A 26097-nucleotide genomic window follows, 5' to 3' on the forward strand; every position below is an offset into this window, starting at 1 on the left:
TGCTCCCTCTTGCCTTCCCGTACGGCGCGGCGACGGCTCTCACAGAAGACAAGTCTTTTGTGCTCCCTCTTGCCTTCCCGTACGGCGCGGCGACGGCTCTCACAGAAGACAAGTCTTTTGTGCTCCCTCTTGCCTTCCCGTACGGCGCGGCTGTCCGGTGCGCTCCGGGGGATCTTCGCGGGTGACTGCGTTTCCTCTGCTTCGTCGTCACCGCGTGGAGAGTCGCCGGCCCGTCAAGGTTGCGGTTAGCTGCGGACAGACGGGAGGACCCTCTGCCCAGTCGTCACCGCGTTGACAGTCGCCGGCCCGTCAAAGTTGCGGTTAGCTGCGGACAGACGGGAGGAAACAGGCAACGAAAGCTGTTGGGTGGTGTGTCTGCAGGCGTTGAGGGCGGAATTATCACCACCGAGGCACGCCTTCCATCGCACAAGGCCCGCCGTCTTCGAGCCATCGCCGCATCGACAGCCACCCGAACCGGAGTCGTCACCTCGGCCCCAGTATGTGGACTGTCCACCGGACATTTCCTTTTCTTGCCTAGTGTAACCTTGTCTATGCCTACCTCTAATGTATTGTATGTCTCTAATGTTCTTGCCCTATAGTTGGATGAGTTAACTTTTGTAATTTCTGTCTTTTGCTTTCGCCTATCGCGTTTCGTGTTTTGTATTGTTGTTTCTGTTACTCCATCTGTTCGTTCTTACCTTTTTGGGCTCCTCCCTGCCGTTAAGCTTTTTAAACCCTCAACCCCTTGAACTCCTTCACTATGACTGACGCACCGACAAACGCGCATTACGCACGGGCTGACCGACCATAATAAATAAATTGTGTCCAACGCTCGCTTTTAGGCCACAGGAAAGCGTAAAGCGGCCCCTGTGCCGCGACGTCTGCGCCAGGTAGCCTGTCGACGAGCGGTAGCAGTGACACGGTGCCCTTTGACTTAATATAACACTAACAAAGAACATTACAAGCGTGAACACTAAACCATGGTACCATAGCTAACGTTGACACCAAGAAAGAGCAACTCATCGCCTCAGAACAAGCACTGGACCACGCGTACACAAAATGGGTGCCGGCCATGAAAGAGGTGTAACCAGAGGCCCCCTTCTGAGGGCAGCGTCACAGCAAAATTTTGTGAAAGAGCCGGATTCAGACCAGAGTAGCTTATTACTGCATTCGTCTAGGGACTAATGGAGTTGGGATCCGGAACGGTCGCCTTCCCCGCTTTCGAGGAGTTACCTGTTCCGGTCCTCCCTAGACGCCGGCTTGCCTTTCGAGAGTCGTCGATCGAGGCAGAAAATCTCTACCCCTGTGCTTCTGTCAGCAAGAAAGGCAAAGAAAAAAAAAAAGACTCTGAATGCGCCCAGTGCACCTCGTGGGCCTTAAATATGCACGGCAAACTTAACCGGTTCTTACATTATGTGACGTCCCCCCAGCGGGGAAGCTGCTCCTTCAGCTAGGCGCTGGAGCTGGAGTTTTTTCACTGGCTTGCTGAAGGCCTCGTTCTCCTCAGCGCGGTAGAAACGCACCAGACAAAAGAAAAAAGGGGGGAGACCGCACCCCCCCGCCCAGATCCGCCATTGATACTATAGCCGCGTTTATATGAATGCGACCGAAGTAGACTCCATTCTCCTTTTTGAGGGGAAGCGCAAAAACGTCGAGGTCTTAAGAGAGTAGAGGACGAGTCAAGCCTTTCCTTCTCAAAACCTACTCTTTCCCTCAAAAAGGGGACTGGGGTCGACTTCTGTCGCATTCATGTAAACGCGGCTTATGTCCACCTGCTCGCTTACTCGTCTGCTTCTGACGGCCGGCACAGGACCGAATATGTCGACAAGACAGTCAGCCTGCTGCGTGTTTTTGAACAAGTTGAGTGTCTAGCGCTCCTTGCCAAATTCGTTGTCAATTAAACTGCACAGACTGCACAGTGCTCTCTGAGAGTTTGCTTTGCAGAGCTCGGTATTCAAGCTGAAAGAAGGAATATATAGGCTTGTTAAGAATGTACACCTATTAGCACTGTACGAGATATACAATTGAACGTACGTTTGCGTGTCACCGCCTGCTTATTCTCGAGAAAACATTTTAACCTTTAGGCTGCCTTTGGAAGGCTGGCAATAGTAAAAAGATCCTTACCGAAGGGAAATAAACTATGCAAAATGCTCAAAGGCTCGTTCAAGCGCTCAGGGGCTTTCGGCTATGCTCTGGTGAAAGGAAGACTGGAAACCCGCTCCGGAGTACAGGTCCCGCAGATGCATTCACATTAAATATACAAAATCGATCAGAAACTTCATCGCTGTCTAGGGTATAAGCGCAAATTTAAAAGCATCGATTATTCGATCTTCTACATCAGTGCGGTATAAATTTAATTCGAATGTTACAAGCATGCGCACCGTGACTTAGCTCTTCTACACAATGATTTCCTTGTGAAGGTGTTCGCGCGCAACAAGCCACAGCAAGATGCTTGTCAGTACAGTGAGACGATAAGAACGTAGTCCTGATGTGACATATTGCTTCGAAGTGGATTCTTGACAACTCCATTGCGTATCCTTGGGTTGTGATGGCGGCCAAGTCTTCTCACGGCTCGCCCCCGGACGAAATACGTGGTGCAGCGGGGAACAGAAATCAAACACGGGCAACAATTCAATTCAATTCAATTTTACTCAGGAATGCATGTGAAAACGATGACTACAATAAAAGTAGTACAGCAGGAGGTCCCATAGTACATGACTGCCGGGGGGACCTTCTAGAACAAAACAAGTGGGGTAGAATAACCAATAATGGGAAGCAGTGAAGTACGTAATTAGTGTTAAGATACAACCTACAGAAAGCAACGGTGGCAATAAAAGTAAAAGCAACGGTAACAATAAAATCTGTAATGAAAACAAAATAAGCATGTAGAATAACAACTTAGTTACATAATACAACATACAACCAAAAACTGGGATATTTCTGTCTAGATCTGTTGACTAGACAGCGAGCCAATTAAATAAGTTTTAATACGATGATGGAATGTGCGAACAGTAGTGGATGTTTTAATTTCACACGGTAAGGAATTCCAATGGGATATGCCAGCAAATACGGTTGTAAATTTTCCATAATTAGTCCTAACTTTAGGTAAAAGGAAATTATTACGCTGTTGAAACCTAGTAGGGTTAGTATTAATAAGTTCATCAGTGACACCGTCAATGTGAGTGTGATGATGAATTAACGTGTACATAATTATGGATAATTTTAGAGTAAATAATTGTTGGGGGGGAAAGTATGTTCAAGCTGTGATAGAGTGGTGAAGAGGGCGATTGCAATGAGCAGAATGTCATGAGCCTGATGGCTTGATTTTGAAGGCGCCGAAGTCCGAACAAGTGGTATTTATTTATTATTCATTTATCTATACATATTGCTAGGCAAAATTTTGGCCCAAGCGGGAGGGCCTCCAAACTAATTGACAATTAAGTAACAGAAAATACCTAGGAAACGCTATATTCACATGAAAAAACTTTACAGCTCATTTTCAAAACCATCGGAAACAACGTTGTAGTCCAGAAAAAAAAAGCTATTTGTGCGTGTTATTCGTGACAAATATTGGAGTTAACTAATGTTGCTTAGTATGCCACGTTCTTTTGGTGCTAGTCGGCATTGCACAAACCGGTATAGTTACGTTGAGTGTCCTAATAATGTGCTTATGCAGTAACGTTAAGCGGCTAATGCGGCGAAGTGCGCATGACGTCCCTACTGTGTCACTCTTCATGTCACTGCGTTTGGACTACAAACCGTTGGCGCCTTGCTATGGTGTGTTGGAGTGACTCAATGCACGGGACGCCATGCGTGACCCCTCAGCGTTTCGGTTAGCCAGCATTGGACCGGCTACGTTGCGGCTCCGGTATTCTGCTGCTCTTTTACCTTCCTCACATAGTCATCATTCCCCAAGATATACTCAGCACTGACCGACTTGCAGCTTCGGTGAACAAATTCCCCTTTTAAATGTTAATTCCAGAACCATCGTTAATGAAAATTCGCGGGGACACGTAACTACATCTTGTTGCTAATGCGAAAGTAATAGAATCTATAGAGCTGACAAGGAAAGGGAAAGAGGGGATCGTTGTGACTGTAGATGTCTTTACCAGAAGTGACGTGATTTCCGGTCTCTTGACGACATTTACATCCAGCCAATGAGCGAGCTTTGTGACCGACGACGCATTTTTTTCCCCCGATGAGGCGTCTAATGCTATATAGTCTCCTCATGTGATCTGCATTATGTCGAAACGTCCGCTCCGGGCGAGAGCTAGGAGCAGACCTTCCCAGAATGCAGCCATGGCGGCGGTGAGACACTGGCCTCCACAGGCGTCACGTGCGTTGCAGGGAAGATACCCGGCCGGCTTCTCGTTGCCAATTGCGCTCGCCAGTCTTGGCATAAACACTCGCGCACATAAATTGTGGAAGCCGCGGCGGCGTCCGCCCGGGCATATGTAAACACAGACACACCACACACATGACTGCTGAGAAGCGCCGGCGCCGGCTGGGCTGTGGCTTGGGAGCGTGAACGCCTATGCCCTTCGAATGCACGACAGTCTGAGCCACCAAAAAATGGTTGCATGAGGGCGCCCAAGACTTCGAATTCACTCCTCCCGGTTATGCTAAATGCGAATGCGTTGCTGTACTTCTGCGACCTGACTTTAAGGTTGCTCTTTTATCCATTCTCCCAGGTTAGGAGCCTGCCGAGGGCAGGCTGATCTTATTGTAATTTATGCCTTTTTTTCGACATCACTGCTCCCGTATTGACCACCTATACAGAATAAACCAATCTGAGTTGGAAAATAACTTTAGTTCATCTAATTTTATCTGCACGGGGGATTTTAATTCCCCAAAAATCATTGGCCGGTGATGCAGTTTTCCGAGAACCGAACAAGCGTGTGTAGAGTTCCTCAGCCTTTCGTTAACATTCGGACTTGGTCTGGGTATCAGCGACGCTACTCGGAATGATGCGCTCTTGAATTTAGTTTCTCTTTCTTCTGATCTACGTTGGTTCGGTTATTGACTATCTGGCTGACTGCTTTATTACCTCTTGACGGTGAGTGTTGCTAATGATGTTGACGCCCTTGTTTGTTATTCTTTTGAGAATATCGTTAAGACACTTATTCGAAGGTTTATTACTCTTAGAACAAGAAAGAAGAAATCCAATCTCAAAGGATAAATCGCGTAATCTTGCCCTGTGTACAATTCCAAAGAAAGAAAAAAAAACAGGCGTACACTGTTTTTAGAAGAAAACTTGGTCATTAAAGGAGTTTTGTGCGCCGTAGAGGAGCGATCAATTCTCAGCACTCGGTGTTCTTTAGCGTAGACTGCAGTCGCAGCACATGTATATGATCTTCGGCATGCAACCGCCATTTGACAGTGCAAGTGGCGCGGCCGGGATCGCACCCATGTACTAGTGCTAATTAGCCGGATGCCATAGCCACTGAGCCACCGCGGCGAGTAGAAGGATGTTTTCTAACAGATTGCTGGAAGGTGCTCGGTACCAATTTTCGCCTGCAATGAGCATCGGTGATTCACCGGTGGGTATACCCGGCGGTGCTGAAGATCGAACCCCGCACCTTCCCCGCATGAGGCGGATGCACAAACCACTTGGCCACCGCTGCGGTTCTAAAATATAAATGCGGGAAACCTATAAAATAGCTGAAGTCTGAAAGTTCGCGGTAAGAGGGGCGAAGGTAAGAAACAAGATGAGTGATCGACGAACATGTAAAGGAAATTACTTTTGCAGTTGTTTTTATTATTTAACCTACGCTCAGCTCAGCGCGGAAAAGTAAGTCATGTGCCGAAGCAGACCTTTTCAAGTCGCGCCGCTATCGCATTGCAGCAGCCAGAGGACTGATCTTTTTTACGCGGTGATGCTCTTTAGCTAGCTTCTCTTTTGATTAAATAGGAGCCGTGGCTCTTTGCGCATCAGAAATACTTTCCCGCCAATAAAGATATTTTTACTACGATTACTTTGCTGCAGGATGTAAGGCAACAAAAGGGCACCCAGAGTAAGTGCAGACGGACACAAAAGAGCAGACGCCGCCGGCGCTCGTTGCCTCGGGGAGCGCGGGAAAGAGTGGCAGCTCTTTCCTTCCTCGTTGCGTAGACGTCAGGGAAAACCGCGCATGCGCAGCTTCTTCTGAGGCGAAGACCGATGGAGATGGAAGAGCAACGGGAGAGGGTGCAGTAAGAGCTCGCGGCCGGCGTTGCTGAAGCCAGCCCGCAGATCTGTGTGGGACCGGAGATGGAGCGAGTGTCAACTGCCCTGGTCGAACGGTGCGCGCGTATTGGATGCGTGGACTGCGCTTGGCGCCAGCGCACGTGAAACCTTGCTTGTGCAGGAAACTTGCGTTCCAAAGGCGTCCTTGTTAAGTTTTCTCGAATTTGTGACCTTGCTAAGGTTTGAGAATAGGCGCTCTGGTGCTTCCTTTCGAACATTATCAACGTGTTCGTAACTGGTCCTGATGTCGAGAGCAACCACGGTTAATGACAGCTCACTTGGGTTACTTCAGCTAGTTTAGGGGCAGACTGTGCTTTTCTCTGGAGCCCTTCGCTTTGCGATGCGCGTGAGTCTTGCCCGTTCCCTGGATGATGAAGCTAGTCAACACGATCTCCGGAATGTTGGTAGTCAACGCGGCAGCATCAACCGTAGAGGTGAGTGCCTGTTTCCTGCATTGAGTTGTATAAAACGACTTTGAGACTTGCTTACAAAATGAGAAGCTTGCCGGTTCTCGCAGAATATTACGAACAAGATTGACTTGGCCGTTTTTTACTGGAGTCTACGCGATCTTTATCTGTATGCGCGCTGAAGTCGCAGGCACGAACGCTCTTTTGACGGTATATGCACTTGGAATCGTTACTCTAGCGATGATGCAGCAGGAAGTTATAAAGGACACTCAAGGTAAACGACAGGTCAGTCTGATTAGAGAAATTATGGCCTCTTGAAAGAACAACCGTGTGTCGAGTACCGGAGGGCAGCAGAGCTTTACGAAAAAGAAAATGACCTTTGGTAAATATTAAAAAGAGGCGTCGACATAGGTCACCAAAGCCTGAAACGCATTTCTCGACTGCGAAGTTTAACCGCAAAAAAAAAAAAAAAGTTGAAATCGCCTTACTATCTTTAGCGGTGCTTTAGGCGGCCGAGAAGTTTCGCTTTTCGGGGAATTGATCGATAGCGCATAAGGAGGTTTGGTTTTTACTTATTCAGCGTGCCCTCGCGAACTGCAGCGAAATTATCCGTTGTTGTGCTGTAGTGGGCTGCCTAAGCGCCCTTATCGCGAGTACTAGAGCTCTTGTAAGTGGATGGCCGCGACTGCGCATATATATCGCGGAACGGGATGAACGCACTGTTCGGAATAAGCGGAATAAGTTGATCTGCGCGCCACTTGGAGGAAACGGCGCCGGAAAAGCTTGTGCGTACGCTTGCTGGGCTGCAGCGGCGAGATTACTACCACGCAAGCTGTTTTAGTTTATGCGTATATTTGCTTACGTCTAAATATCAATAGGGTCATTACAGCTGCGTGTGGGAAAGAGTGAGTTAACAAATAAGTGATCCAGAGAAACGTAGCAAATACTTACGCAGAATAATGGCGACGAAATTATAAAAAAAATAAGTTATTAAATAAATTTGCAGTTTAGAGTCATTAACAACTGCTACGCCAACAGTCCCCAAAAATGTGCCCACAACTTCTGCTGATGATAATGGTAATAAGTTTATGCACATGTATATACGAGCACATATTACGCTGGGAACAAATGCGCTACGAGCGACACAAAAAGGACACATACACACGGCACAAGCGATCAACGGATCAACCAACTAGCCCCTGTAATAGCTTTGCTCACATATTACGATTCGCTTATACCATTACAGTGGTCTGTCGGATGAAACCCGGCAGTTAGCAACAGAACTTGGTCAGAAAATTAAGGCTATAGTTGGACACAATTTAAAAAAAAATAGCAGTTGGAAACTGTGGGCCGCGGCGTCCTGTATTACACCGCTGCCCAATCACAACCCATTCGGAAAACAACAAAAAAAATTCTGTCACAGCAGATTTTCTGTAATGTTCTTGCCCATGAACTTGTACTAAGAACAAAAAACTTTTTTAACGAGAGAATTTAGTGTAGTTACTACAGAAAAGTACTAAAGAACGGAAGAGTACAGAAAAACTACAGTAATACAGAGAAATACTACAAAACAAAAAAATGTTACGACAAAATGACAAAACATTTTCTCGTGTATCCGACACGGTTTTGTAGTTTTTTAGACTGGGGACAGTGGAGCCAGAATTCTTGAGCTTATAATTTCTTCTAGTGATTATCTTCTTGTTTAGCTAACAGGAAAAGCTTTAACGACAGGTTAATTCTTGTCACAGAGAAATTCAGAAAGAAAAAAAAATCGAGCAATTTCTGCGTCGATAATACTGTGCAAGGCACAATTCGAATTTTAGCTATAACAAAATACTTACGGCAGTCTGTACAGTTCCCTTTAAAGATTTTTCGAGCAGCCCGTGTGGACTTACAAGCACTGATTTCCGACCGACGATCATCAAGTATGCCGGCAACATAGTAGAATCGAGCATATTTGCGAAAATTGGCGCGTGTGTACCAGAATGTCACCTTTTATGACGACAGAGGTGGACAAGGCGCGTTGGGGGTTTCAAATGTATCGATGCAGAAATATTTGACGAACAGGCGCAAAGCGAGAACGGACACGTAGAAGGTGGACGACGTGGACGGAAGACGAGCTATAGCCCAACAGCAAGTGTTACTCAATCTTCAGAAATGTCTCGGTCTGCAAGGCAGAACGTTCGAAAAGAAGCCGCAGCGCAGATCATTAAAGAAGACCTTTCTTTACGTTTCGGGACCCAGCACGGGAGCCTAGTACACAGCAAAGACGGCACCAAGAAAAGTTCGCTTTAAATATCCTTCATCGGGTTTAGATTTCCTTCGTTTCGGTACAATCGAAACGACGATATACGCGCTCTACTTGCAGAGAATATTGAAGCATATTTAAAATGAACCTAATTTTTATGCCATGTCCAGCTTTCTCGGGCAAAAGTTTTGAAAACTGGAAAATTATAAGACGCTGGTACGAAAATATTGAATGTAACGGTCTATTATTCTGATATCTAGCAAAATCTTTCTTTTAAAGTGTTTCCGTCTATCGCATCGAACAGTTAAGACTGCCATAGAAAACAAATGGGGACACGCTTTGGACGATAGTAAAAACGTAAATAGGAAAAAAATAAAATACTGATCCAGAGTTCCCGGGTTTGAAACCGACAGCGGCGGCTGCTTTTTATGGAGGCAAAACACTAGGGCGTCCGTGTGCTGTGCGATGTCAGTGAACGTTAAAGATCCCCAGGTGGTCGAAATTATTCTGGAGCCCTCCACTAACGGCACCTCTTTCTTTCTTTCTTTCTTTCTTTCTTTCTTTCTTTCTTTCTTTCTTTCTTTCTTTCTTTCTTTCTTTCTTTCTTTCTTTCTTTCTTTCTTTCTTTCTTTCTTTCTTTCTTTCTTTCTCTCTTTCTTCTTTCACTCCCTCGCTCCTCTTTTATCCCTTCCCTTACGGCGCGGTTCAGGTGTCCAATGATATATGAGACAGATATTGCGCCATTTCTTTTCCCCAAAAACCAATTAATAATAATAATATTATTATTATTATAAAAATACAAGACTGCCATCGGATGATCTGCGGATATATTGATTGTTAGAGTGAAATCTTACATTATACGAAAAAATTTTGTTCATAAATGGTCTCCAGCTCAGAAATACTTTGGTCCAGAATTGCTGGTATGGCTTTCGTTGTGAACAGGCTCCCGTGCTGGACGCCTAAACGTAAAGGAAGATCTTTTTTAATGGTCGACGTTACTGTTTGTTTTCAAATGTATCCCCCAGGTCAGATAAGATTCCCCCCCCCCCCCCCCCCCCCCCGCCAATACCCTCTTTTTCACCTCTCAGAATAAAAAAGTGATTCCCAAAAGCAACACATTTAGACGTGCATTTATATAAACGACCACCGCTCCACCGGAGCAGTCGCTCTGCCAACTGAGCTAACCCGAACGGCAAGCTTATGATAGGGCGGGAGCGAATTGATCAATAACCCGAAGTGGGAGCAGCGTTGGTCAAAGCTTTCTTTTGTAGCCGCGTGGATGCGCTTGAGTGGATGCCAATGTGTAATTACTACCTTATTACAAGCCCAAAATGAATACGAAAATATGTATAAACTAAAAGAATGTGCTAATGCAAAAAGCACGATTCCGGACGTTATTCCTGGAATAAACTATACCAGAATTCCCAAGAGAAAGACAGGACATTTCAATTCATACTTCCACTCAGCACTCTCACAGCCGAGCGACACAGTCACAGAGGCTCAAGAATATTCCAGCTTTACGCAAATGAGTGACGCAATCTTTACTGAACATGGTGTTATGTTATTGCTACAGAAGATCAAGGTAGCTTCAGTTCCTGGCCCAGATATAATTCTAATTTCATCTTATAAATACTTTGCTATTTCTGTTTCTCCTTACCTGATAACGTTATTCACACAGTCCCTTGAAATGGGTGAACTACCCCTCGATTGGAAACGGGCAAACATAGATTCCATGAAAGAAAAACTGGTAAAGGCGCAAGAAACGGGGACAGGACTGACGCCAGTCCTGTCTTTTGTGTGCCTTCTGTGTCCCCGTTTCTTGCGCCTTTACCAGTTTTTCTTTCAACATGAACCAACTCGCCCAAACTAGAGTTTTACTTGATAGATCCCACACACAAAACTGGAAATAATGCAAACACAAGCAACCACAGACCTATATCTCTAACAAGCGTAATCTGCAAAACTCTTGAGCATGTATCTAGACTAACTTATTTGGTCACATTCAAAGAAATAACCTTTTTTGTAGAACTCAACATGAATTCAGAACTGGTTTTTCATGCAACACACACTTGAGAAAATTTACCCAAGACATTGCTGAACACATAAACAGCGCTTATCAAGTGGACTTCATGTTTTTAGGCTTAAAAAACCCCCCTTGACTCCGTATCACAGAGCCTCTTGATACAGAAGTTAGCTGCCCTTAAAATACCGATTAAGTTGCTAACATGGCTAACAGCGAATTTGAGTGAGTGAAAGCAGTGCGTAGTGCTAGATGGAGTGAATTCATCAGAAGCACCGGTGTTATCAGGTGTTCCGAAAAAGTCAATTTTAGGACCGCTTCTCTTTTTGATCTATGTCAATCATCTGTAAACACATGCGTCCAGTTCGATCAGATTGTTTGCTCCAAAACTGCTCCAAACGGATCTTGACTGCATTTTTTCCTGGCGTCAGGATTAGAAAATGTCCCTTAACCTTTGAAAACGCAACATAATCACATTCACAAAAAATGCGTCCTAAAATCAATAGGCATTTTCTGGGTGGCGCCCGAGTGACTACAGTTTCAGATTACAGATACCTTGGAGTTATGTCTGCTAGTGACCTGTCATGGAACACTCACGTTCACTACTTATCGTCAGAAGCTAGCCGCGCGTTTGACTTTATCCTGAGAAATTCCTGGCATGATCCCTACTGAAATCAAGTATTATACGTGACTATTGTGCGTCCAAATTGGAATATGTTTGTCCTGCATGGGACCCCTACACGAAGCAAACATAAACGATCTTTAGCGTGTCCAGAAACACGCAGCCCGGTTTGTGTCTGGTGTTCTACAATGATACGTAATGAGCTTAGTTTGCCGCTACCTGAAAATAAAAGGAAATATCTGAGATTGTGGCTTTTCTATAATATATTCCAGGGCAGAACAGGCATTGATAAGGAAATATACATTCAGCCACCAACATATGTGTCTCCTCGAAGGGATGAAAATCCGGGAAAACGTTGTAGGGTCAATATATTAAAATACACTTTCTTCCCAAAAATAATCCATGGCTGGAATAATTTACCAGAACACATTGTCACCGCTCCACCCTCATTTTTTTTTTTACTCACCTGCAGCGTTTCATGTTCAATCTCTGATGCTTTGTTCTGTGACCAGGGCGCTTGGTACAGCTTCGTCTTTTCCGTCGCTTTATTTTTTATGTGTTCGCTGATATCCCGCCCAGCCTGCGCATTAACTATGTGTAGTGGTATGTCTTCTTTCTTATTGAGCAATTGTTTTGAGTGTTGATAATCTGTCAGTGTCCGCTGTGTCTGCAAACATATTGGTCATGTATATGACGTCACACTGACTCACAGCCCTCCTGGCAGCCTCCCCGAGATGCGGAAAGCTTTCAGTACGGGTTACTGTTGCTGATTCTCATTTTTATGCATAACTCTTCTAAATAAATAGATTACGCAGTGGTACGATGAAAACCACATACCATTTCCGCGATGAGAAAGCGTGGCTGACGAACGAGCTCCATAAATATGTTGGATACTGACATTATATACATCCGGCATTATACACGATGCTGGCATTATATTTGCTTCGCTAATAATGCTAGCCCCTAAAGAAGATGGATTCATGCGGAAATGGACTGCAGGATTCATATGCATCCAACAGATCTCTTTCTTTTCCGATGTTTCGTACTTACAGCATGATTAACGAAAAGGCAGGCTGTCACGGTTTTTCTCATGTAAGCCTTTTACAAAGATTTTAGCATGTTCCACTTCAAGAAACATACGAGAAGTACGCGTCCTTTTGCCACTCCACTTGGCGTAGACGAGAAAAACAGATTGCACTCATGTTGAGAAACACTGCCCAATTATTGTGGAAGATAATTAATGAGCTTCTAAAGCCGTTGTTCGTTCAATTTTGTAAAATATATGACGACGAAACTGATTTATATAAGAGAAGAAAGCTTGCTCACTGAACACCTTGAAGCCGTACTAGCAGGACAGAAAATCCGAACTCAAGGTGAATTTTACGAAAAGTTCTTTAAGCCTAAGAACTCCCTTCCTCGGAAAGTACTCGGCGCTAGCACGAAGAGCACGAACGCTGGAAGTTATTTTTGAGGAAATACGATCAGTGGAGAGACCTGGCAGGTGCGTGCATGGCGAGTTTTTTTCGGTTCAGTAGGAGTCCTCCACGTTGGGGGATTGGGCAGGTTTTGGTGCACATCCAAACTGGAGAATAATTTATCCGGGTTTATCTCAAGCCTTTCATGAATCAAAATAGAGCAATCTGAGAAAACAAATAACGAATTTTGAAAGGTCATAAGGAAATTGGAATGAAAATTGACGAAACAAAAAAGATTGAAGTAAATTAATTTTAAAGAAAAAATAATAAGAAATGAGAGGAAAGTAAAGGCAACGAAGAGTTAACACAAAAATCTACCGGTTTCGATTACATACCTGTGAACAAGCTCGAACAACAGCTTTAAAGGCATGCCATTTGACGGTTGCACCGATGGAAAGGCGGACGGGAAGAGTAAACGGCAGCCCTAATTGAGCGAGAGGATTTTGCAAAAAACCATGTTGACTGGATAGAGGATTGAGAGGAAGAGGTTAACGATTTAGTTCCTGCTGTTTAGTCAGACGCTGTCCTCAGTCTTCCATATATCGTCACGAAGCTTCTCTGGCGACGCGGGATTCGTTCAGGCTAGGGATTCAATACTTTCACAAGCGTCGCTTGGAAACGAAGTGCGCATCTGCTTCTGCAGTCACGTATCCAATACCCGAACGAGAAAGTGTTTGCATACTTTGAAGAAACGTCTTTTTCGACGCACCAATCCTGAAAAGAAGGAGAAGAGGCTGGAGATTTTGAGGCAACTTGCTAAGGAGACGTGGATGTGCACGTACTGCTCGAGGCCTGCTTCCAGACTCGAGCGCTGTCGTCCATATCTTAGGACAGCGGAGGCAGCCTGCGTGATCCGGTTATTGAGACCCATCCGGGACCCGTTCTGGGAACGATCGGCTAAGTTTCGGGTGGCTGGCTGTGGCCTTTTCTTCCTGCGCCTTTGCGCTTCTCGTTTTGTGGGCATAAAGCACGCAGTAAGGCCGTTAGCCCGGAGTATGTCAACCTAGTCTCCCGGCCAGGGGAGCTCCCGCTGGTCGGCTTCCGTATCCCATGTTATCCTGCTTTTGGAAGTTGTTTTTTTTTTTTTTGCGCAGCGGCGTCGGCAGCACCTCTGTTGCGCTGCTGACTAAGGATAGTGGCGCAGTAAAGATGACCAACTCTGGAGCTGTTCGGACTGCGATCCAGTCAGCCGCTTCTCATTACGGGCCAATCTCAGGGGTACGGCAATTTGGACGCGGCGGGATTCTGTGCAGATCGTCACACTTCGCCTGTGTACGAGATTTGCTAAACTCTTCATCCTTTGCCTCGCTTTGGGTAAGCTCCTTTATTCCTTCACATCTGGCTTGCACGGAAGGCATTGTTCCGAGGTGTACACTATTCCCTCACTCCAGCAGAGGCTCTTGAGCTTCTGGCTGCTGCAGGTCTTGTTGTGCACCGCTGTAGCCGGGATGTAAACAACTTGCGGATGCCCACTGAATCAGTGATTGCTACCTTTGCCGGCACTTCCTGCCCCCCCCCCCCCCCCCCTCTGAAATCAAGGCATGGCCTCTCATTTTTCGGGTAGAACCATTATTGTCTAGGCCTCTGCAGTGCAACAACTGCTGGCGCTGTGGCCATAGCGCCGTCGGTCGCAAATCCAACTTGCAATGCTGCAACTGTGGGGATGGTCATGCAACGTGCACCTGCACTGAGCAGAACGAGAAGTGTTGCCTTTGCGGTGGTGCCCACTCTGCAAACTACTCAAATTGTCCCTCTCGAGCTCAGGAAATCCAATTTCTTGGGATAATTGACAAAAAACGCTGTTCGCGCCGTGACGCTTTATTAGAGATAAAAGAACGGACCTACGGTTATGCCGGTGTGACCGCTCGGCAAGGAGTCATATTAGACTCGACGCTGTCCCAGGCAATTGCGGCTGCTGTGGAGGCTTCCATGGCTAAAATCGTTGAGCGGATTGTTGCAGGTGTATCGGAGTGCCTTACTAATGTTCTAGCGACTCAGCCTACCCATGCCGTGCAGGCCGGTTTGGCCCCTGTCTCGACAGCTATTCCCTCTCCTCTTACTCGGTCTACAAATCCTGAAGCATCTCAGCCGCAGGAACGACGTACTGCCCCTTTCGCTGTACTTACCTCAGGTACTTCAAGTTATGTTGGAATCATTTATGATTCACAGATGATGCAGCCTTATGCGCGGGTTCTCAAGTGCAGCGGATCCCCCATGTCTCAATCGTCTTCTACGCGTACCCAGCCGAAACTCAAGAAGAAGCAGCTTAGCACAAGCCTAAGGATACCATTTTAGAGCAGGCAGTTGCTGTTGCGGGACTTTCGCAACCACAGCGTCGTTGCGAGTTCTATAGTGGAACGTTCGCTCTATATTACAGCTTCCACAGATTTACACTGTGTTTCTTTCCAGCTTAATCCGGATGCCATAATTTCACAAGAAACCTGGCTTTCAACCGACAGACATTTTCAATTTAAATGTTACCGTTCATTTCGTCTAGATCAGCAGTCAAGAGGACGGGGTTTAGAAACGAATCTCTCCAAAATTTTGCTACAGTGCTAAGGTATCTTTTCAGCAAATGTCTCCGTACTGTGAGATATTGCCATTGGACTGTATTCTTCTTGGGTGCTCTCCATTTTTAATAGTAAATTGTTATTTCTCCTATGAAGTACAGGATACTGGACCTCTGAACTTTCTACTCGCTGACAGTAAAAACCCAGTTCTTGTGACTGGCGACTTCAAATCACACCATGTGTCGTGGGGTTTTAGGACAAATCTATGCGGCAAGCGCCTTTTGTTGCATTTGGGTTGCAAGCCCCAAGGGTAGCGTTGGCCTGGCGGCCTGGGGCAAAGCTGGAAACATCCGAAGGTCCCGGCAAAGGAAGAGTCGACTGGCAACAGAACAACTTGTTTATTCTGGCATCGCAAAAGAGCAGCCGGTCAGGGCGACCACGTTACTCGAAGGAAGGAATCGAAGGCTCTCGTTGGCGTCCGGGGCAGCTCTTTATATACCCTCGGAGTCGAGGGCAAGAGGGAACGGCTTGGGAAGAGTCATCCGATACGGCGACGCTTGAACATGTCCAGGCGTGACGGGCGCGTCCGCCAGGCCGGCGCCGGTCAGACCTCCTCGCCTCCCAGTTGAGGAGCTCCTCTCCCCGGCTGCCGCGCTTTGACAAGCGTGGGCAAAACAAGCACACACACACACGCACGCACGACGACACGTGGCACTGAAACATGCCTGGACGCGCTTGGCGGGAGGCGTTGCGGCAGCGATGAACGAAGCCGCGGCGTCCGTTGCATCCGCGCCGGCTATACCGCGCGTCGTAGGTAGGCGAGACGTAACAGACCGCCCCGCCGGGAGAAGGAGATCCCGATGGTCAGGGGACTGCATCCGCTGTCCAGAGGGATGTCGCTCGATGATGCTCGTAACCGAAACCGATCGTCCCTCGACGTTGCTTGAGCGCAGCGCACAGAGAAGGCCTCGTTCTCGGGTTCAGGATCACATAGGACACTGTAAAGTCACTTCGGGAGAGTTGCCATTTTTGTGCTCGTTCCCAGCAAGCGTTAGAACTACGCCGAAACGCAACCGCTCAGTCAGCAAGCACGAGACAACCCTCACTAAGCTCTGCCAGGCTCTTTCCCCTTTTATACTACTGCCTAGTTCCTTACAGTAGTCAAGCAGCACTCAGAACGCGTCCACAAATTAGAAAATTGCACTAGAAAGCACATAATCACTTTGAAACACTAAACAAAAGCAATATGTTAAAAATCCTGCCTCAGGAAGAAAACATCAGTAACCAACAACTTTGAGGCGGATTCCTACGTTAGGGGCTTCGACTTAAGCCATCGGCGTTACCGTTGAGACTCCCCTTTTTGTAACGCACCTCAAAGGAATATTGTTGCAAAGCGAGGCTCCAGCGCAGGAGGCGGCCATTTTTGGGAGAGATGTTCTGCAGCCATTGGAGAGGGCAGTGATCCGTCTCAATGATAAACCTCGAGCCGGCTAGGTAGCATGACAATTTCTGAACGGCCCACACGAGACACGCACACTCTTTCTCGGTGGCGCTGTACGCCTGCTCACGACAGGTCAGCTTACGACTAGCATACAGGACGGGGTGTTCCACTTCTCCATTGTCCCTTTGGCACAGTACAACGCCCATGCCTCGCTCACTAGCATCGCACTGAACAACGAACCCTTTGGTATAGTCTGGCGATCGTAGCACAGGCTGGCTTGTTAGGGCGCTCTTTAGGGCGCTAAAAGCTCTCTCCTTTGTCTCGCTCCAGACGACTGTTTGGGGCTCTGTTTTTCTTAGAGCATCCGTCAGGGGAGCCGCGATATCGGAGTACCTGGGGATGTACCTCTGATAGTAGCCGGCGACACCCAAGAACGACCGAATATCGGTCTTCGTGCGCGGTTGCGGGAAGTCTCGCACGGCGGCCACCTTTATTTCAGAGGGGCGGCGACGACCCTGTGGAATCACGTGACCGAGGTAGACAACCTCGGCCTGTGCTAATTGGCACTTGGGAGCCTTGACTGTCAAGCCCACTTCGCGCAGGCGGGTTAGCACTGCCCGCAAGTGTGCCATATGCTCAGACCAGGATGCGGAGAATATCGCTACGTCGTCTAAATACGGTAATGCGAATTCTTCCTGTCCTCGCAACACTTTGTCCATGAGGCTTGAAAAGCAGTATGGCGCGTTCTTCAAACCAAAACTCAAAACTTTAGGACGGAATGTTCCCATTGGTGAAATGAACGCCGCATACCTACTAGCCTCTTCTGTAAGTGGAACCTGCCAATAACCCCTGACAAGATCTAGGGTGGAAATAAACTGAGCGCTACTAACTTTCTCAAGGCGCTCCTCGATGTTAGGGATCGGATAAATTTGATCCTTAGTGATGGAATTGAGCCTGCGGTAGTCGACGCAAGGACGAGGTTCCTTGCCAGGTACCTCAACTAAAATCAAGGGGGAGGTATAATCACTCTCACCCGCCTCAATAACACCGAGCTGTAGCATTTTCTTTACCTCAGCCTCCATAATATCGCGCTGGCGGGGTGACACCCGGTACGCCTTGGATCGTACTGGCTCTGGGGAGGTAAGTTCTATATCATGAGTAAGGACAGAAGTCCTACCAGGCCTCTCAGAGAACTGACCTTGAAACTCTTGTAAGAGTTGGTGAAGTTCGGTTTTCTGCTCAGGCGACAGCGGTGCTTTACTGAGTAAGTCACTAATGACCTGATCAGTGTCTTCCCTGTTCGTCACTGAGCCTAGTCCCGGAAGCTCGACCGGAAGCTCTTCGGGAACGTTTACCATCATACACACCACTGCTTCCCGTTGTCTATAGGGTTTGAGCAGATTACAGTGGTAAACTTGCTGTGCTTTCCGCTTTCCTGGCAGACTCACCACGTAGTTAACATCCGACAGTTTTTGAACAATCCGTGCTGGGCCCTCCCACTGCACGTCGAGTTTGTTTTTTAGCGATGTGCGCAATACCATTACCTCATCGCCCACCTCAAAACGACGGGCCCTGGCTGTCCGATCATAATAAACCTTGGCCCTCTGCTGGGCCTTTGACATTGCTTCACTTGACAACTCCTGTGCCCTTCTTAAGCGTTCGAGGAGACTAAGCACGTATTCGACCACGACTGGGTCGTCGCCCCTGCCTTCCCACGAGTCTCGAAGCATGCGAAGCGGAGACCGCAGCGAGCGACCGTACACCAGCTCAGCTGGCGAAAACCCCGTAGCCGCATGCGGCGCGGTCCTTAATGCAAACATCACCCCAGGCAGACACAGCTCCCAATCACTTTGTTGCTCAAAACACAATGCTCTCAACACGCGCTTCATGACGGAGTGGAGCTTCTCAACGGAATTCGACTGTGGGTGGTACACTGAGCTGTGTAACAGCTTTACCCCACACCTTTCGAGAAAGGCTGTCGTCAAAGCGCTAGTAAACACTGTGCCCTGATCTGACTGGATTTCCGCAGGAAAACCAACTCGCGCAAATATGGACAGTAGTGCATTGACTATCTCAACTGAGCTGAGTTCTTTAAGCGGCACTGCTTCAGGGAACTTTGTCGCTGGGCAGATCACAGTTAAAATGTGTCTGTACCCCGTGGCTGTTACCGGCAGAGGTCCCACTGTATCAATAACGAGCCGTCTAAAAGGCTCCGTAATGATAGGCACCAACTTCAACGGCGCCCTCGATTTGTCCCCTGGTTTGCCAACCCGCTGACAGGTATCACATGTCCTCACAAAGGTTTCTACGTCACGAAAACACCCTGGCCAATAGTACTCTTGCAAGAGACGGTCCTTAGTCTTCTTAACTCCTAGGTGTCCGGACCACGAACCGCCATGCGACAAGCGCAACAGATCCTGACGGTAGCACTGAGGCACGATCAGCTGATCGAATTCGACTCCCCTGCGGTCTAGATACTAAAGGGCGTGGGTTCGAATCCCACCGCTGCCACCAGTTGTTGCATTTGGGTTGCAAGCCCCAAGGGTAGCGTTGGCCTGGCGGCCTGGGGCAAAGCTGGAAACATCCGAAGGTCCCGGCAAAGGAAGAGTCGACTGGCAACAGAACAACTTGTTTATTCTGGCATCGCAAAAGAGCAGCCGGTCAGGGCGACCACGTTACTCGAAGGAAGGAATCGAAGGCTCTCGTTGGCGTCCGGGGCAGCTCTTTATATACCCTCGGAGTCGAGGGCAAGAGGGAACGGCTTGGGAAGAGTCATCCGATACGGCGACGCTTGAACATGTCCAGGCGTGACGGGCGCGTCCGCCAGGCCGGCGCCGGTCAGACCTCCTCGCCTCCCAGTTGAGGAGCTCCTCTCCCCGGCTGCCGCGCTTTGACAAGCGTGGGCAAAACAAGCACACACACACGCACGCACGACGACACGTGGCACTGAAACATGCCTGGACGCGCTTGGCGGGAGGCGTTGCGGCAGCGATGAACGAAGCCGCGGCGTCCGTTGCATCCGCGCCGGCTATACCGCGCGTCGTAGGTAGGCGAGACGTAACACTTTGGGACTGGGTTTCTGATCACAACCTTATGTGCTCAAATTCAGGATCGGCCACTTATCTTCGCTCACACACTCAATCTGTTTTAGATCTCACGTTCATTAGTCCTGGAATTGGCGTAACGAATTGGTCGACTGTTGATAGCGGCCCCTCAAGTGACCATATACCTATTCATTTTGATATCATATGTCATGTTACTCCGGCGTTTTCTCAGTTGCGGTCACATGTAAATTATGACAGATTTCAGACGGCGTTGCGCTCTGCCCTTGCGGCAGTGTCTAACATCGCCGAGGTCCACCAGTCAGCAAGCATATGTCTGACTATAGAAGAGTGCCGTAACAAGTCGGAGTTCCTGGTGCGGCCAACAAAAGGGAATTCTTCTACCTGGTGGAATGCGGACTGTACGAGAGATTACAGGCGGAGGAAGGCAGCATGGAAAAAGCTTCTTCACAACCAATACCCAAATAACTGGAATGATTATAATTTCATTGCAGTCACCTTTAAACGCACAGTTTTTCTCGCGAAAGACAAGTATTACTCGGAACGCTTCGATTATCGTCCAAAGTCGGGCAGCCGACGTGCACTATTCGGCTTTCTACGAAAAAAAAACTCACGTCCTCTCGTAATTTACAATCATTAGTTATATCACCTAAAGACGCTATCGAGGTGGTTGAATCATTGCCACGGGCTTGCAAAAGCGCTTCTCGTCTCTGCTACCTTTGCGACCAATGTTGTTTGTGCCAGTGACATCAAAAAATGCCTCTAAATTTACTCTATCGGAGCTTTCCCAAGTTGTACAGAGATTATCAGCTGCTGCTCCCGGTCCTGATGGTGCCACTAGAAAGATGCTCAAGATTCTTTTTGAAGAGTCTCCCGAGTTCTTATTACACCCAGTAAACTATTCTATCAAACACGCTTGGATACCTCCTGAGATGAAGCTGGCCAAGGTGATCCCGTTGCTTAAAAATCAGGGTGGAGGCTATGAATTGGATAATATTAGGCCAATTTCTTTTACATCAAACATGGTAAAATTAACAGAAAGGGTGTTACTTATTCGGGTGTCAGCCTTCGTGGACAGCAAAAATATACTCAGTCCGTGTCAACTCGGTTTCCGGCCACGGTGTTCGATATGGAATGCACATGCTGATCTTGAGAGCAGAATTCTCCTTGCTCGTCGTCAACGCCAGGTCGAGGCTTTGGTTACGCTAGACGTCGCCAAAGCTTACGAGAACTTCATCAAGCTTCATCCTGCAAGCTTCATTCTAATACATATCCTGCAGTCTCTTCAGTTTCAAGATCATTTAGTTGCTTGAATATCTGCATTTCTCTATAACAGAAAATTGTTTTGCGTCCATAATGGTGTCTATTCAGAGAGGTATAAACAAACGCGTGCTGTACTGCATGGAGCTGTTCTTTCTCCTGTGCTGTTTAAAATTCTATGAGCTCGATTCCTCTCCATCGCCATGCTCGCACTTACGTCTATGCAGACAACATTGCGTTTTTTTTGCGGCTGCGCCTGATATAGATTCTGTCTATGATCAGTTGCAATCGTATCTAAGTACTCTTGAGCACTGGTTGACCAGCTTACACATGCCTCTCTTGCATGTCAGTTACAACCAACACCTCAGGTTCCATCCCTAAAATATCTAGGCGCGATTTATGACGACGAACTCACCTGGGGGCCCCACATTGACTATGTCGCGGTGAAAGGGGCTCGTGCCGTGAGCATGTTACGTAGGCTGTGCAGTCACCTGTGCGGAATGCGCAGAGATGAGATACCAGTGATTTACATAATATGTGCCGGGCCCATTTTAGTATTCGGATCTGTGCTGTTTTCAGGCTCGGCTACATAGGAACTTCGTCCTCTTGTCCTTTTGGAGAGGGAAGCTCTTTGGATCTTCCTTGGCCTCCCCAAATTCGTTGCTACCAATGTGCTGTACCTTAAAGCCCGCATTCCACCTCTCTTATTTTGACTTTACTTTTCTTATATTGACTTCACTTTCTCATTGCGCATTCTTACCTGAGGGTCTATGAATCACATTTGCACAGTTCGCAAAGCATTTTCTGTTGCCAGCCGACCTACATTTTTGGGCCCTCTGGTCTCGTTTTCATACCTCACAATTAGTGTTTGTGCAAAGATTACTTGAGCCTTTAGATGCGCAAATTTATAACATCCTTCCTACGCTAAGCAGCGGGTCCTCTGTCCACACCGTTTTCGACAGCACTTTCCCCCAAAATGCAAAATCTTTACCACCCCGTATTCTAAATGGACTATTAGAAGATCGTTTAACGACCCTGCCTACAAATATTGCAATACCAACGGACGCCTCGCAATGCGACGAAAAGGCAGGCGTGGGAATATTCTCTCCGCGTTTAGACTGGTGCTTCTCACGGCGCCTTCCGAATTTCACCCCTATTTTTCAAGCACGGTTTCTGGCAGTAGTGCTTGCTCTACTCAAGCTAGGGCCCTCTATTACCGCAGTGGCAGTCATTACCGATTCTTTATCTTTGTGTTCGTCCCTAGCATCGCATGTTGACTGTCTTATTTTAAGCACATTCACATCCCGGCTTTCGTCGAATATGAGCCTTGTTCATTTAATATGGGTACCCGGCCACAGCAGTGTGACAGTAAATGAGATTACCGATATCGTTGCGAAGGCTTCCCTACGCGGCCCCGTTTGGCCTTTCCTCCCGGCTACATCGTATATCGCAGCGTCTAGGTTTCAGCGACGTACGTTATCAAGCGCGCAAGACACAGCACTCTTAACATAAGCGGATTATCAACATCGGAGATATTTCTGGAACAGGAAAGTGTGTCGACCTCGGCAGCTAGGAATATCTCTGACAAGGTTCCGATGCCGTATCTCTCCTCCAAATTTCTATTTACACAGGTCTGCTTTGGCGCTTTCTCCCCTGTGTGCATTTATCCTTGAGCCTGAATCTATCGATCATTTTTGGCTCCATTGCCGCCGTATCACCTCTTTAGGAAGAAGGTTGCTGAAAGAGCCATTGCAGCATCTTCGCCTTAGTTTGAGCAGCCCGCTCTTGCTATCATTTGGCGCCACTACACTTGGGTTCAGCCACAGATATGTTTGTACCGCAGTTCAAAACTTCTTGCTGGAATCTCATCGACTGCCTTCCTAAATGTTGCAATATTTTCTTTTCTCTGCATTATTACATTTTGACTTAAACAATTCTTTTTTTTTCACTCTTTTCCATCCCAAAACTTATTCCTTTTCAGTCCATGCCCTACTTGAGGTAGATTTCACCGGTGATGCTGAGCCGCGTGCTTTTCTTTTGCCTTTATTATGTACAGGTGAATAGCAACCTCTGCCTCCCGATTCTTGGCCGATCCCTCAGTGTGGGTATGGGCCATCTTTTGTAAGGCTAACAACAACAAGAAAGGAGACGCTTTTCTCCGGCCTGATCCAGAATTCCTTGAATACCGTCTCTGAATTCACTTGCGAAGTAGTCACGATTGAGAAAACTCCGAGAGCACGAGCCCGCTTTTATCCATGACCGCTCAAGTCACCCCGGCAACTCTCTCGGATGGCACAGCATTCGAAGAAAACCTGCGGGATATCATCCGCGACATAGTAAAGGAAGAACTTCTTCGTCTGCTACCTCCTTCCAACCAACCTAAAGCAGCGATGCTCACGGGAATGGTCTGCGAAGAAGGGTATCATGCGCTTTGCTCCCGTTACTGACGACTCCTACAGAAACTCAAGCCATGTCCTACGTAACCGCACTATGCAGTCCAGCGAACCGACGAGGCCCCCCAAGCCCCTTTCGACTTCGACGAGAACCAGCTGTCCTGGAACGACGGATCCTAGACCCCGGCCGACCACCCTACGAGCGGCGCTCAAGCCCTAGGAAGTACGACTCATGGAGGACTCCCCCAGCCACCCGCTATTCTTCCATCGCGGTGAGCCCGCCCATATCCTCCAGCATAGCCCCTATCGAAGAATGTGCCTCGGGGTCTTCTACAAATCTCTACGACCACAACCTGGCCAGCGATCGCGCGAAGTCGAGGAGACACGCCGGGCCGCTCTCTAGGTGGATGTCACCAACATCTGCACTGTATCCATCAGCGCGCCGCATCTACGACTCAGCCGCCAGTGGGACATTCCCCTGTTCCGGCAGGGGAAACTTAAGGTAGCAGCATTACGCTTCACGGCGAAATGATGAAGATACTCCAACGATGACGCCGCCACGCACTGAGATGAAGGACACCACGTTAGGGCTCAGCAAAGCCATGCCGACGCCGCTGAGTACTGTCAAGAGGACGCGCCCCATCGACGATTCGGAACGGCCTACCAAGCCGTGATATCACACCGAAAGTGACGTGTGAAGCGAGTGCACGAACTAGCGACTTGGAGGTGACTATCGACGGCCCCAACATCACTGTCTGAGTGGACAAGGGAGCAGAATGAGCGGGCAGTTCACCGCTCAGCTGAAGAAGACCGCTTGAGGCGGCCCTCAGAAACGTGCACAGCTCGAGGCCATCTCAGCATCCCATCGAGATGATGTATTGCAAGAATGACATTCAACGGACACACGTACCTAAAACCTCCAACGGATGTCACGCAGTAGTGACGACACTCGGGCCGTCAAGAAGGCACCGAAAGGCTTCCAAGGAAAACTCTTCATTGGGCAGACTTGCCTGCACAAAAGTGAACCGCCCGGTGGTGGCGATAACAAAAACAACACTCGATAGATGTTGAGGAACGGAACCTCCCTCTTTCTCGGACTTGCCGAATTTAAAGCTGTCAAAGAAGTTCCTAGAGAAGACATTTATTAGTGTGGGCATAGAAAAATAAAGAAAAATAATGTTGCCCGGCCCTAGAGAAGACAGTAAAAGTAAATAAGAAAATCTCGAATAATATAGAAGCAACTTTGTGTGACTATGTATTTGAGATAAACCTAGCCGCGCCTCGCGCCGCAAAGTGATAAAGCCGCTCGCCGACGACTTTGAGCAGAACAAATAAATATTACGAGGATTCCAACCAATATTTCTGACTCTCTTTTGAGCTCATTGTGATAACGCAGCCTCGGGCCATGCCCGTCGGACAAAGGAACGTATGCGATTAGAGCGGGTTCGGCAATGACTGAGACGGGTGATATGTGCGTCTTATTTTTTTCTGTCCTAACCGGGACGCCCCCTGGCGGCAGAGGCAAACTGTAGTCTTATCGCTCTACTGACGCTTCCTACTGCGGCACCGGTGCTGTATACGAGCGACAACTTCGAGCAAACGCTAGTGAGATGTTATGTCTGGTGGGCTGCTACTCGCACATGTTCACGAATGCAGAACAAAAATCTTGCACAATAGCGAAAAAGGCCATAACATTGGCGCTAGTGGTAAAGTGCTTTTGATAGTACGTCGAAGGAGCCAAGTTCAAATTGTTTAGTGATTGTTGGGCTCTTATTTGTGTAAGCTTTCAAAATAGAAAGCGCTACTATCTCTATGGAAAAAGGATGGGAACTAGTGTTGTTAGGCGCCGACGCGCTTTCCCTGCTTTCTGTCCGAATCTGTTTTGAAATTAATGGAGCTGTAAACACTCTAGGAATACCGATTGGCGCAGAAAAGTTTTCTTATTCCACCTACATTAAAAAGGAAAGTCTTGAAGCTTTATCGCTGTAGCCCAAAGTAGAGCAGAAGCGGTGGGAATGGCGCGACGGCTTTTTTCGCAGATAGTAAGATGAAGGAACGGTCAATGATAAATAGAATCTTAAATACTGATGTAACTCTTGACCGCGATACAAAATAAAATCAAAGGAATGACGTCACGCATACTGTCATGGCGTTGAAATATGCGAGTTGGCGCGGTGTGTGTTGACTGTGCTGAACAGAAGAAAAGAAATGAAGGCGTAGAGGGAATACTTTTATCTGCATCAAAGAATGAGCCCGGTCGGTAGGCAACTAACCAGGAATGAAGTTTAACACTGTAATGAGGCTTCCGAACCGTGAAATGTTTAAGGGACTTAAATGCGAGTTCTTGAACACCTGTTCGGAAGTCAGAAGACGAGCATTTTCACGTTGGGCGCTATACAGAGGCAGAACTGTGAAGTTTTCAGTCTGCTACCA

General features: G+C 47.6%; 1 protein-coding gene across 3 annotated transcripts in view; it reads left to right on the plus strand.

Annotated features, from left to right (window-relative positions):
- The first annotated feature begins 331 nt into the window (after window positions 1-331).
- LOC144124714 (uncharacterized) overlaps window positions 332-26097 on the plus strand; it is an 84282-nt gene continuing 58516 nt past the window's right edge. For 2 of the 3 annotated variants that reach the window (XM_077657562.1, XM_077657561.1), the window contains exon 1: window positions 6208-6660. The gene's annotated coding sequence lies outside the window, so the exon portion shown is untranslated. Of the gene's footprint in view, window positions 498-6207; window positions 6661-26097 lie in introns of those variants that run through there. The other variant, XM_077657563.1, reaches the window with a different exon arrangement.

This window comes from Amblyomma americanum, chromosome 3 (genome assembly GCF_052857255.1).
Source record: "Amblyomma americanum isolate KBUSLIRL-KWMA chromosome 3, ASM5285725v1, whole genome shotgun sequence".
NCBI lineage: Eukaryota > Metazoa > Arthropoda > Arachnida > Ixodida > Ixodidae > Amblyomma > Amblyomma americanum.